The sequence below is a fragment of the Theobroma cacao genome, chromosome 4, assembly GCF_000208745.1.
Source record: "Theobroma cacao cultivar B97-61/B2 chromosome 4, Criollo_cocoa_genome_V2, whole genome shotgun sequence".
NCBI lineage: Eukaryota > Viridiplantae > Streptophyta > Magnoliopsida > Malvales > Malvaceae > Theobroma > Theobroma cacao.
Window position 1 is genome coordinate 30,630,951 of NC_030853.1, and position 11,983 is coordinate 30,642,933.

Below are 11,983 nucleotides of genomic sequence, written 5' to 3' on the forward strand. Positions count from 1 at the left end.
TTATTTGATTTTTGTTTTTTTTTATAATTTTGTTATAGTCTTAATACTTGTTTGATATATTTAGAGATATAGAATTCTTTTTTCTTTTCATTTTGGTCCGTACTTTTCCATTCATACGATCTTTATTATAGAATAGAGGTAGAGATTTCCTTTTTTTTTTTTGTTTTAATCGGTACTTCTCCAAATGTACGATCTTTACTATAGATTAAAGATAATGATTTTCTTTTTCATTTTTGTTTTAATTTGTACTTCTTTAAATATTCGATATTTACAATATATTATTTTCGATATTGTAAAAAAAAGCAGTTTGTGATTCTTATTTTCCTTAATGGATTTAAAATTATTGTTGTGTTTTTAATTTGGATCTAAAGCAACGATTGCAAAAGATAAAAGTTAAATTCAAATTTTGTGATTTTTCTTCAATTTTTTATATTTTTTAAATTGTTATTACTTGGATTTTCACCTTAATTTTTTTACTTGATTTGATTATTGTCTTTTTAAAAAAAAAAAAATTTTAATTTCCTTTTTTTAACTAAAAAAGTAATTTTTCCATAAAAACTAACAAGTAATTTTTTGTTTTTTACACACACTTGCTTGCGACATTACAAAACGCTTCTCATTTTAACCAACCCACCAACCCCCCTTTGACTCTTCCTTGTTCCTTTGACTCACCACACGTGCAAAAAGAACTACATAGTAATTTTTCTTCTGACAACCATGTACTGCACCTGACCTGCCAAATCTAGTATGTCAGAATCCAATTGCATTAGTGGCAGATACACCTTCCATTTCAAGAATTGCATCAGATACATCTTCCATTTCAAGAATTGCATCAGATACACCTTCCTTCCATGGAAACGTAGGTCCAATGCTGTTTTCCAAATCATACGTTGCATGAATAGGAGGCCTCCCCTATAAATACCATTTGTCATCTGTGAGTGAGTGAGTAAGAAGAAGAAAAAGAGAGACAAACAAAAGAGTGAGTAAGAGAAAGAAAAAGAGAGAAAAACAGACATCAGAGTTAGTGTTTTGGAATGACTGCCGCTAAAGGGTCGATGGTTTGTTGTTCGATTTGCTTGGAGGAGGCGTCCGACGATTGTGATCGAACCGTCGTGCGACTTCGATGTTCGCATGTTTTTCACCTTGGTAAAATCTTTGTCAGTTCTTTATTATTATCATAAAATAGGGATTTATATTTTGTATTTTTTGGGTTTATTTCTCTATTGGGTTTCAATGTTAGTGATAAATTTGCTACTTGTAAGTTGATAATAAATCTCTGAAAAGATCATAAGTTTAGTGAAGATTTTGTATGGCTGTTTGTTGTTTTATGTTGTTGGTTATGGTGTGGTGATGTGGTTCTTTTTTTTTTGGTATGACGCCTTGCAAGTTATTAATGATTTTATTTTCTGTTTCTGATGCTTTTTTGCTTGTGGAAGCTGTGTTGTTTGATATGGCGCGCCTTTTATATAATCTGGAGCCTGTATTTGTAGAAATCTTAAACAGGGATTTGCTCATGGTTTGACCTTGATGTTGTTCCAGTTCTCTACTGTTAGCTACTGGGGGAAGTATTTTTGATTATTATCTGTGTTTATGTGGGCAGCATTTTCTTTATATGGGTGTTTTGTTTAAAATATCCTTATATTGTTATTCAGATTGTTGGATTCATCATTTTGACTATTGCTAGTAAGTTGAAATCTCTTTCATTACTTGTGTTTCCACACGCTAATTCCCATCGTGCATTTGCTTTTTCTTTCTTTCTCAGACTGCATCGGCTCTACCTTTAACTCGACGGGTGTGATGCGATGCCCCAATTGTCGACAAATTGAAAATGGCACTTGGAGGCGCTTTGATTATTGGAATATGCAAGACTGGGTTGTAGAGTATTGGACTAACGATGATGTGGAGGAGATTGTCCGGTATAATCCAAGGGTAAGTATCTCAATGGAAATGTGCTTATGTGGAAAAGATTGGGTCTTTTTGATTTGTTATAATGCCTTTTTGTCCAAAACTAAAAAGGTTTCATCTCTTTAAAATGTAGGTAGTAAACTTTCCATTTGTTTATTGTTGTAGTCCTGTTTGTCTCCAAAAACTTTTATCTTTTACTGGGATAGTGGGGATGTATATCTAGTATATGTGAAGGTTGGGGAGGAAAGAAAGAATCCCATTGCTCATCAATCATTCGCTTGATGTGATTACCATTTGCAGATCTATGACATACGATAGCTAAAATATTTGGCCTTGGTGTCAGGCTTGGCAGTCATCAAATTGTTTTGAATGTGATGTTATCATTTTATGTGTGTGTGTGTGTAGTTTATGTTTCATTTCTTTGGGATTAATTCACTCCCCTCATTGTGTTATTTTGCATGCGTTCAGCCACGAACTGAAGAGGCTACATTCCGTTCTGATGAATGGTAAGCAAGCATGTTTATTTAGTGTGAGAGTAATTTTTTAGCTATTTTGCTTTCATTCGCAATTGATATATAATGAGAGATTGTTAAGATCATATGAATATTAAACTTATTCTATCAGAAGAAGAAAGAACATGAAACTTATCATTAGGGGAGCTGGTAGGCCTATTTTATATTTGACAGTTGAGTTATTGTTTGGCATATTGAACAAATTTTTTTATTAGGATTTTGCAAAGGAAGGAATTTACTTTGAACTTTGATCTTCCTTGGTTCTTTTATTCCTTATATTATAGGAGCATTGGCTCCTGTATATCTGACATTGATGTTTTATATACTACAGGGCCAGGAGATTATCGGTAGCCTATGGGTGTAAGTTGTTGGCAATTTATTTTTTTTTTTTCGGTAATGACCGAAAAGATGGAGCAATCTCTCACAAACATTTCTTGACAAACACTTTTTTTGGTGCAGATAATCGCGGGGTTGAGCACAGTGAGGTTGTTGGTTCCAATGACATCCATCGTCATTCTCCTTTGAGGGGTGCAGTTGCAGAATTTAGTGCTAATCAGGTTACAACTAGATTTGCATCCTTTGGGCATGCAACACAGACGGAGTCTGTTGGTCATCTGTTTGCTCATGACAATCAGGGGTTAGCATTAGTAGAATCTGAACAATTATTTTCCTTGCATACATGTTACATGTACCTGCTCAACCTTCTATATTTTCTTAATTCTTTCATTTGTTTGCCGTAGTTCATCATCACCAGCCATACTTGCTTCAGTGACAAATGGTCCAATCCATGATAACTTTCAATGGTCACGACCATTTGGCAATTCACCACCACCGGCAGTTCATGCTTCAATGGCGTCTGGCTGGGGGGTGATCACTGGATTTATGGGGAATATATCCAATGGGCTTCGATTGGATCATGCAGGGTCGTCTTCATCACTACAAATTGGGTTTCCATTCCATGCATCATCATCTGAACAGACTACGGACCTCTTCCATGAAAGCAACGCAGATTCTGCAGCTGAGCTAAGCAGGAAATATGAACAGTGGCTTGCGGAACAATCCAGAGATTAATTTATTCCTTTGAACGTATGCGGCATAGCCTGAAAGATATTGCTCAAAATCTTCCAGATGTGGCTTCCATGAGCATAGCCTCTCAGAATGAAACCCAGGAAGCAATTGATTTAGCTCAACCTTCACAAGAAGGGGAATGGGATGTCGCTGTATCTAATGAATATGCGTTGAGGGAGATGGATTCGGTTGGATCATGCAGGGTCGTCTTCATCAGTACAGACTGGGTTTCCATTCCATGCATCATCATCTGAACAGACTACAGACCTCTTCCATGAAAGCAACGTAGATTCTATAGCTGAACTAAGTATGAAATATGAACAGTGGCTTAAAGAATAGTCCAAGATTAATTTGTTCCTTGGGACGCATGCAGCATACCTAGAAAGATATTGCTCCGAATCTTTCAGACGTGGCTTCCATGAGCATAGCCTCTCAGAATGAACCACAATAAGCAATTGATCTAACTCAACCTTCACAAAAAAGGGAAGGGGATGTCGCTGCATCTAATGAATATGAGTTGGGGGAGATGGATCCTTATTGTGCAACGATGTGCTGAAGAAGCCTTAGGAATGAACATCCCTGACATGCTTAGCCTGTTGTCAGGATGCTGTTGCACACACAATATACACAACAGGACTCCCCTAAGAATGTATCATTTGCTAGTTCAAATGGTCTTCATTGTTTCCACAATCTTGATTCCTGAAGTAATATCCAAACCATTTGGTCAATTTATTAGCTTGCAACTTTGTTTAAAGCAATATACACAATAGGACTCCTTACAAATGTATCATTTACTAGTTCAAATGGTCTCCATTGTTTCCACAATCTCGATTCTTGAAGCAATATCCCAACCATTTGGTGAATTTATCAGCTTGAAGCGATGTACGCAATAGGACTCCCTAAGAATGTGTCATCTGCTAGTTCAAATGGTCTTCATTGTTGTTAGAGATAAAGCATGCATTGACTCAGCTTGCATTTATATTATCTTTTGTTGTACCTTGCTTCGTTGTACTAGTTTTGAGGTAAAACTTATCAGCTGGCATGTGGTGTCTATGTGCATGTTAAAGGTTTAACACCTGTCCTTTAGTATAAACAAGTGTTAGTTGATTGATGCTTGTATATTGTAAGTCTGTTGACTAATGAAAACAACTTTCTCTTTATCCGCTACCCTGTTTTCTTTCTTTTACAGCTCCCAGCTTTGTTTTTATCATTTTGTTCTACTTTCATATCATGGTATCAGAGCTATAACTGATCCTTGTACCAGATAAAAGACTTCTTTTCATCCATCAAAAGCTTATTTCCTTAGCAATATGCCAGCCTTAACTATCACACAGCAAACAACACTCATTTTTGATGGTTCTAATTATCCTGTGTGGGCCATTAGAATGAAAGCTTTTCTCAGATGAGTAAATAGGTGGAATGTAGTTGAAACCGAGACACCAGTACCAGCATTGAGAGAAAATGCTACACCAGCACAGGTAAAGCAATATGAAGAGGATATAGTAAAGAAATACAGAGCTTTGTCCTTCATACAATCTACTGTTACTGAATCTGTTTTCAGTCGAATTATGGGATGTGAGACTGCTAAGCAAACTTGGGATAAGCTTGAAGAAGAATTTTTAAGATCTGGCAGAAACAAACAGATTCGACTTCAGAACCTCAGAAGGCAATATGAATTACTGAGGATGAAAGACAGTCAAACTATGCAAGAGTTCATTGATGTTGTGATGAAGATCGTCAATCAAATTCGATTGTTGGGAGAGACTTTGTTTGATGCTAAGGTTGTGGAGAAAGTCCTTATAAGCCTGCTTGAGAGATTTGATGCAACTGTATCTTCCCTTGAACAGGTAAAAGACATCTCACAGCTCACCATATCAGATTTGGTGAATATTTTAGAAGTTGATGAACAAAAGAGGGCTGCTAGAAAGAGTGAAAAAACTGACATTGCTTTCACAGCTAGAATGAAAGGCAAGGCACATGCAGATTCCTCAGTAAAGAAAAATGTGAATGATGTCAAGGATAGGGAGAAAGGGAGTATTCAGGGTCGAAAAGGTCAACATAGAAGGACCAAATTCCCTATTTGTCCTCATTGTAAAAAGAGAAGTCATACAGAGGCATATTGCTGGTTCAGGCCAGATGTAAAGTGCCATGCATGCAAACAATTAGGTCATGTAGAGAGGGCTTGTAAGAACAAACCTGATGCACATGAGAAGATCACAAATGCAGCCGAGAATGTTGAATCTTCAAAAGAGCAGCTCTTCATGGCTACCTGTAGTAACATGACTGATGATGCACAATGGCTACTGGACAGTGGCAGCTCGAATCATGTCACACCAAACTCATTGTTGTTTACTCAACTTGATACATATTATCATTCAAAAGTGAAAATCGGAAATGGAATGTATTTGGATGCTGTTGGCAGAGGAACAATGGGCATACAAACTCCATCTGGACAAAGGTATATTGATGATGTTCTTTTAGTTTCTGATATAGCACAAAATTTGCTTAGTGTAGGACAGATGATGGAAAAACAATATATACTTGTGTTTAAAGGTAGTTTCTACACTATTTATGATCCTGCTGGTGATTTGTTAATGAATGTGCCAATGAGAAATAGGTGTTTTCATGTTAATTTAACTGATGCATCCATGCAAGTCAGCTCTAACAACACTGATATATCTTCACTTTGGCACAAGAAATTTGGCCATTGTAGCTATAATTACTTAACTCAGCTATGTTTTTTAAAGTTAGTAAAGAAACTACCTAAGCTAAGCACACTGTCATCAGTTTGTAGTGTCTGTAAGTCTGGCAAACAGACCAGTAAGCCATATCCCTCTGCTAGCCTGACAAGATCAAAGAATAGGCTTGAGTTGGTCAATTTAGATATTGTAGGACCTATGAGCCAAGAATCTCTTAGTGGCAGTAAGTATTTCATAATCTTTATTGATGATTTCAGCAGGATGACTTGGATATACTTTCTTAAATTTAAGCATGAAGCCTTTGAAGTGTTCATCAAATTTAAGGCTAAGGTTGAAAATGAGACAGGTTTGAAGTTGAAGTGTTTAAGAACAGACAATGGTGGGGAATTTACCTCATCACAGTTTGAGAAGTATCTTGAAGCTGAAGGGATACATCATCAGCTCACAGTCCCTTACTCACCTCAGCAGAATGGAGTAAGTGAAAGAAAGAACAGGTCAATACTAGATATGGGGAGATGTCTGTTGTTTAAGAAAGACCTTCCAAAGAAATTCTAGGCAGAAGCTTGCAGCACAGCTGTTTATTTGCTCAACAGATTACCTACAAAGGCCTTATCAAAAATGACTCCATATGAAGCTTGGTACAACAACAAGCCTTCAATTGAACACCTCAGGATATTTGGAAGCCTCTACTATCATCAAATTCCTGAAATGTATAGAACCAAGCTTGATTCCAGATCAAAAACAACAATATTCATTGGCTATAGTGAGCAGTCCAAAGGGTACAGACTCTATCTTGTAAAATCAAATAAAGTCATTGTATCCAGGAATGTAATCTTTGATGAAACTACAAGATGGAATTGGAGGACAAGTGAGTCAGAAGCAGTGAGGTCTCCATTCATAATTGGAGTTCATGAAGCTGGTGAAACTGAAACTGAAGCTGGAAATCAGATGCCAGATGCAGATGATGATGAGCATTACGCTGTGAGAGGTACTCGACGCCTTGATGATGTTTATCACAGAAGTTTGATGTTTTTAACAGAACCGGATTCTTATCAAGCTGCTGCAAAATCAGATGAATGGAAAGCTGCAATGCAAGAAGAAATCAAAATGATTAATCAAAACAATACCTGGACACTAGTTGATAGACCTGAAAAATAACATGTGATCGGAGTAAAGTGGATTTTCAGAAAGAAACTTAACTCTGATGGTACTTTGAACAAGTGCAAGGCAAGACTTGTTGCCAAGGGCTATTCGCAGTTACCAGGTGTTGACTTTTTGCATACTTTTGCTCCAGTGGCTCAGTATGAAACCATTCGACTATTGTTGGCCATTTTAGCTGCATTTGGTTGGAAAGTATATCACTTTGATATTAAGTCAGCCTTCCTGAATGGTACATTGCAGGAGGAGGTATATGTTGAGCAGCCAGAAGGATTCAAGATTGAATCTGAACCAGATAAAGTTTATAGGCTGCATAAAGCTTTGTATGGGCTGAAGCAAGCACCTCGCACTTGGAACAGCAAGATTGATGCTTATTTATTACGTCTTGGATTTGAGAAGAGTTTTAATGAAGCTACTCTGTATGTACTTCATTCAAAAGGCCATGCTCAAGTAATCATTTCATTGTATGTTGATGATTTGTTGATTACTGGATGCAATACAGTTGAAATTAATAAGTTTAAATCTGATATGGAGATGAATTTCAGCATGTCTGATTTAGGCCTGATGAACTACTTTCTTGGAATGCAAATATGCCAATCAACCAAAGGCATTTTTGTATTACAAGAAAATTATATAAGAGATATCTTGAACAAGTTCCATATGAGCAACTGCAAGCCTGTTTCTACTCCACTTGTAGTAAATCAAAAGCTGTCTGTGAATGATGGATGTAAACTCAAAGATCTTGCTTGTTATAGGAGTTTCATTGGAAGCTTACTCTACATTTGTTCAACTCGACCAGAGTTAATGTATTCAGTGAGCCTTCTATCCAGATTCATGAGAGAGCCCACTGACATTCATTTTGCTGCAGCCAAACACATTTTCAGATATTTGAATGGCAGTATGCATCATGGTTTGTTTTTTGCAAGAGCAAAAGAAATCAATATGACTGGTTATTCAGACAGCGATTAGGCAAGCAGTGTTGATGACTTTAAGAGCACATCAGGTTACATTTTCTCCCTAGGCAATGGTGCAATCATCTGGAATTCACACAAGCAAGCTGTGATTGCTCAATCATCAGTTGAGGCAGAGTATATAGCAGCCAATGCTGCTACCAACTAAGCTGTTTGGTTGAGGAAGATTCTGAAAGACTTGACCTTTATACAGAATACTCCTACAAACATTTTTGTTGATAGCAAATCTGCAATAGCTATCACAAAAAACCCTGTGTTTCATGGCAAAACTAAACACATAAAGGTTAAGTTCCATGCAATCCGAGAAGCTGAAAGAAGTGGAGAAATTGCTCTTGAATATTGTTCTTCTCTAAACCAGTTAGCAGATATTATGACCAAGACCCTGCCTATGTCCAGATTTGAAATGTTAAGAACTAAACTGAAGGTTTTCAATGCAGACTTTAAGGAGGAGTGTTAGAGATAAAGCATGCATTGACTCAGCTTGCATTTATATTATCTTTTATTGTACTTTGCTTCGTTGTACTAGTTTTAAGGTAAAACTTATCAGCTGGCATATGGTGTCTGTGTGCATTTTAAAGGTTTAACACCTGTCCTTTAGTATAAACAAGTGTTAGCTGATTGATGCTTGTATATATTGTAAGTCTGCTGACTAATGAAAACAACTTTCTCTTCATCCGCTACCCTGTTTTCTTTTTTTACAGCTCTCATCTTTCTTTTTATCATTTTGTTCTACTTTCATATCAATTGTTTGCACAATCTCGATTCCTGAAGTAATATCCAAACCATTTGGTCAATTTATCAGCTTGAAACTTTGTTTGAGCACTTTATGTGTGAGTATATGTGCTTAATAAGTTTTGATTGAAGTAACGTTTAATGAATATATTTGTTAGGTAATAATTCAAGTTGTGTGAACTAGCAATTATAATTGTTTGTGTAAATATAAATATAAAATCACTTTTTACAAACTTATTTCCACCTTATTTTTTATTTGATTTGATTATAGTCTTTATTTTAAAAAAAATTTAATTTCTTTTTCTAACATAAAAAAGTAATTTAATTTTAATTTTTTACACGCATTTGCTTTTGTCATAAAAAGCCAACCTACTCAAACTCTTCGCATTTCCGTTACGTTCATGAATCATGAGTCAAGCCACTTGTTATGAACTTGATTCTAGGAAGGAAAAAATAGAACCAAGCATGTTGAGAGAGAACCGAGCATTAAAGAAGCTGAAAACGATAAGTTCAAAGTTCTGTATTCATCACTGCATAAGCATATTGTATATATACAGCTAGTGTAACACCTGTTACACATAAAGACAGGTGTTAAAACCAGTTACATGCACTTCAACACATCATTAACATGTACATTAGGCACTTTATAACCAGTACAACAAAGCAAAATGGACATATACATGTCCACGTAGCAAGCTGATCAATGCTTGATTCCTAACACTCTTCTTTAAAGCTTGCATCCTTGACACTCATCATGGTTCTGATAGTTTCGAACCTCAGTTTAGGCAGAGTTTTAGTCATGATATCTGCAATTTGACTCTCAGATGAACATTGCTGCAAAACAATTTCACCATTCCTTTCAGCTTCCCTGATCGCATGAAACTTCACCTTAATGTGTTTAGTTTTATCATGAAACACAGGATTCTTTGTAATGGCAATGGCAGATTTGTTATCAACAAATATACTAGTTGAAGTTTCTTGAACAAAGGTCAAATCATTCAAGACTTATCTTAACCAGATAGCTTGATTTGTTGCTGCATTGGCTACTATATACTTTGCTTCAGCTGATGATTGAGCAACTACACATTGCTTATGTGAATTCCAGGAAACTGCTCCATTGCCAAGAGTAAAAATATACCCAGAAGTATTTTGGAGTCATCAACACTTCCTCCCCAGTCACTATCTGAGTAACCAACCAATTTTATGTCTTGTAATATGCATAAAATATACCAAATTTGATACTTCCCTTTAAGTATCTAAGAATGTGTTTAGCTATAGCAAAATGAACATCAATGGGATCTTTCATGAACCTGGACAAGAGACTGACTGAGAACATTAACTCTGGATGTATGGAGCAGATGTACAACAAGCTTCTAACCAAACTTTTGAAAGCTGATGCATTTCTCAATTTGCAACCATCATTACTGAAAAATTTCTAATTTACCACAAGAGGAGTTGACACAGAATTGTAGTAGCTCAAGTGAAATTTGTTCAGAATTTCTTGAATGTAATTCTCCTGTGATATGAAAATGCCTTTGTTAGTTTGGCAGATTTGTATCCTAAGAAAATACTTCATCATAACAAGGTCTGACATATTGAAATTCTTCTTCATATCAGACTTGAATTTTCTGATTTCTTCATCATTGCATCCTATCACTAGAAGATCATCAACATACAAGGAAATAATTACTTGAGCTATGCCATTATGTTTGAGAATATACATGGTTGCTTTATTGGGGCTTTTTTCAAACCCGAGATTCACCAGATATGAGTCAATTTTGCTATTCTAGGTTCTTGGAGCCTGCTTGAGGCCATATAAGGCTTTATGTAATCTGTAAACCTTGTCAGATTGAGATTTCATTCTAAATCCCTCTAGTTGTTCAACATAGATCTCCTCTTGCAATATACCATTTAAGAATGCTGATTTCATATCCAAATGATACACCTTCCATCCAAATGCAACTGATAATGTAAATAATAATCAAATGGTTTCAAAACGAGCTACAGGAGCAAAAGTTTACAGAAAATCAACACTCGGAAGCTGTGAGTACCCTTTAGCAACAAGTCTTGCGTTGTACTTGTTTAGAGTACCATTTGAGTTGAACTTTTTCCTGAAGATCCACTTAACTCCTATTACATGGTGTTTTGCTGTTTTGTCAACAAGTTACCATGTTTTGTTTTTGTTTATTGTGTTGATCTCTTCTTGCATTGCAGCTCTCCATTCTTCAGATTCTGCTGCTTCTTGATATGTATCAGGTTCAGTTGTAGCAACTAAACACCTATGATAAATATCATCCAGACTTCTAGTGTAAAACTCGACCCTATAAACACATGTCACGACATACATGTACTGAGTAACATGTTATTACGCTAGAAAAGCCCTAAGAATAAATGAAACTCGGTATTGTACCTAACGGTACACTTGAGTTGATTTAACCTCGAACTAGTTCAAATAGGAATCATAGGATGAAATTTAATATTTTACAGTTCAGGAATGACTAAAAATGATTGTTCGGAGTTCGAGGGTTCATTTGGAGAAAAAATTAAAAATTTTGATGTTCAGGGGTAAAATCGTCATTTTGTCACCTAAGATAATAATTTGATCATGGAGTGAAATTTTTGATCAAAATTAACTATTTGGAGTATAATTTAATGATAGGAAGTGAAAATTTTCAATTTCGACAATTTTCGAAACATAGGGGCAAAACGATAATTTTGTCGTCTCGGGGTAAAACCGTAATTTTTTCACCCAAAACTTGTCAAAATCATAGGATTTATTTATTTTTGGTATGAATAACTATGGTATTTTAAGTGGTGAAAAAATTGAAGTTTAAAGGACGAAATTTTAAAAACGGGCCAATGGAAAAGTGATACATGGCACTTTTTAATGATTTAATATTATTTTAAAGGAAAATCAACCCATTTAAACCCCACATCA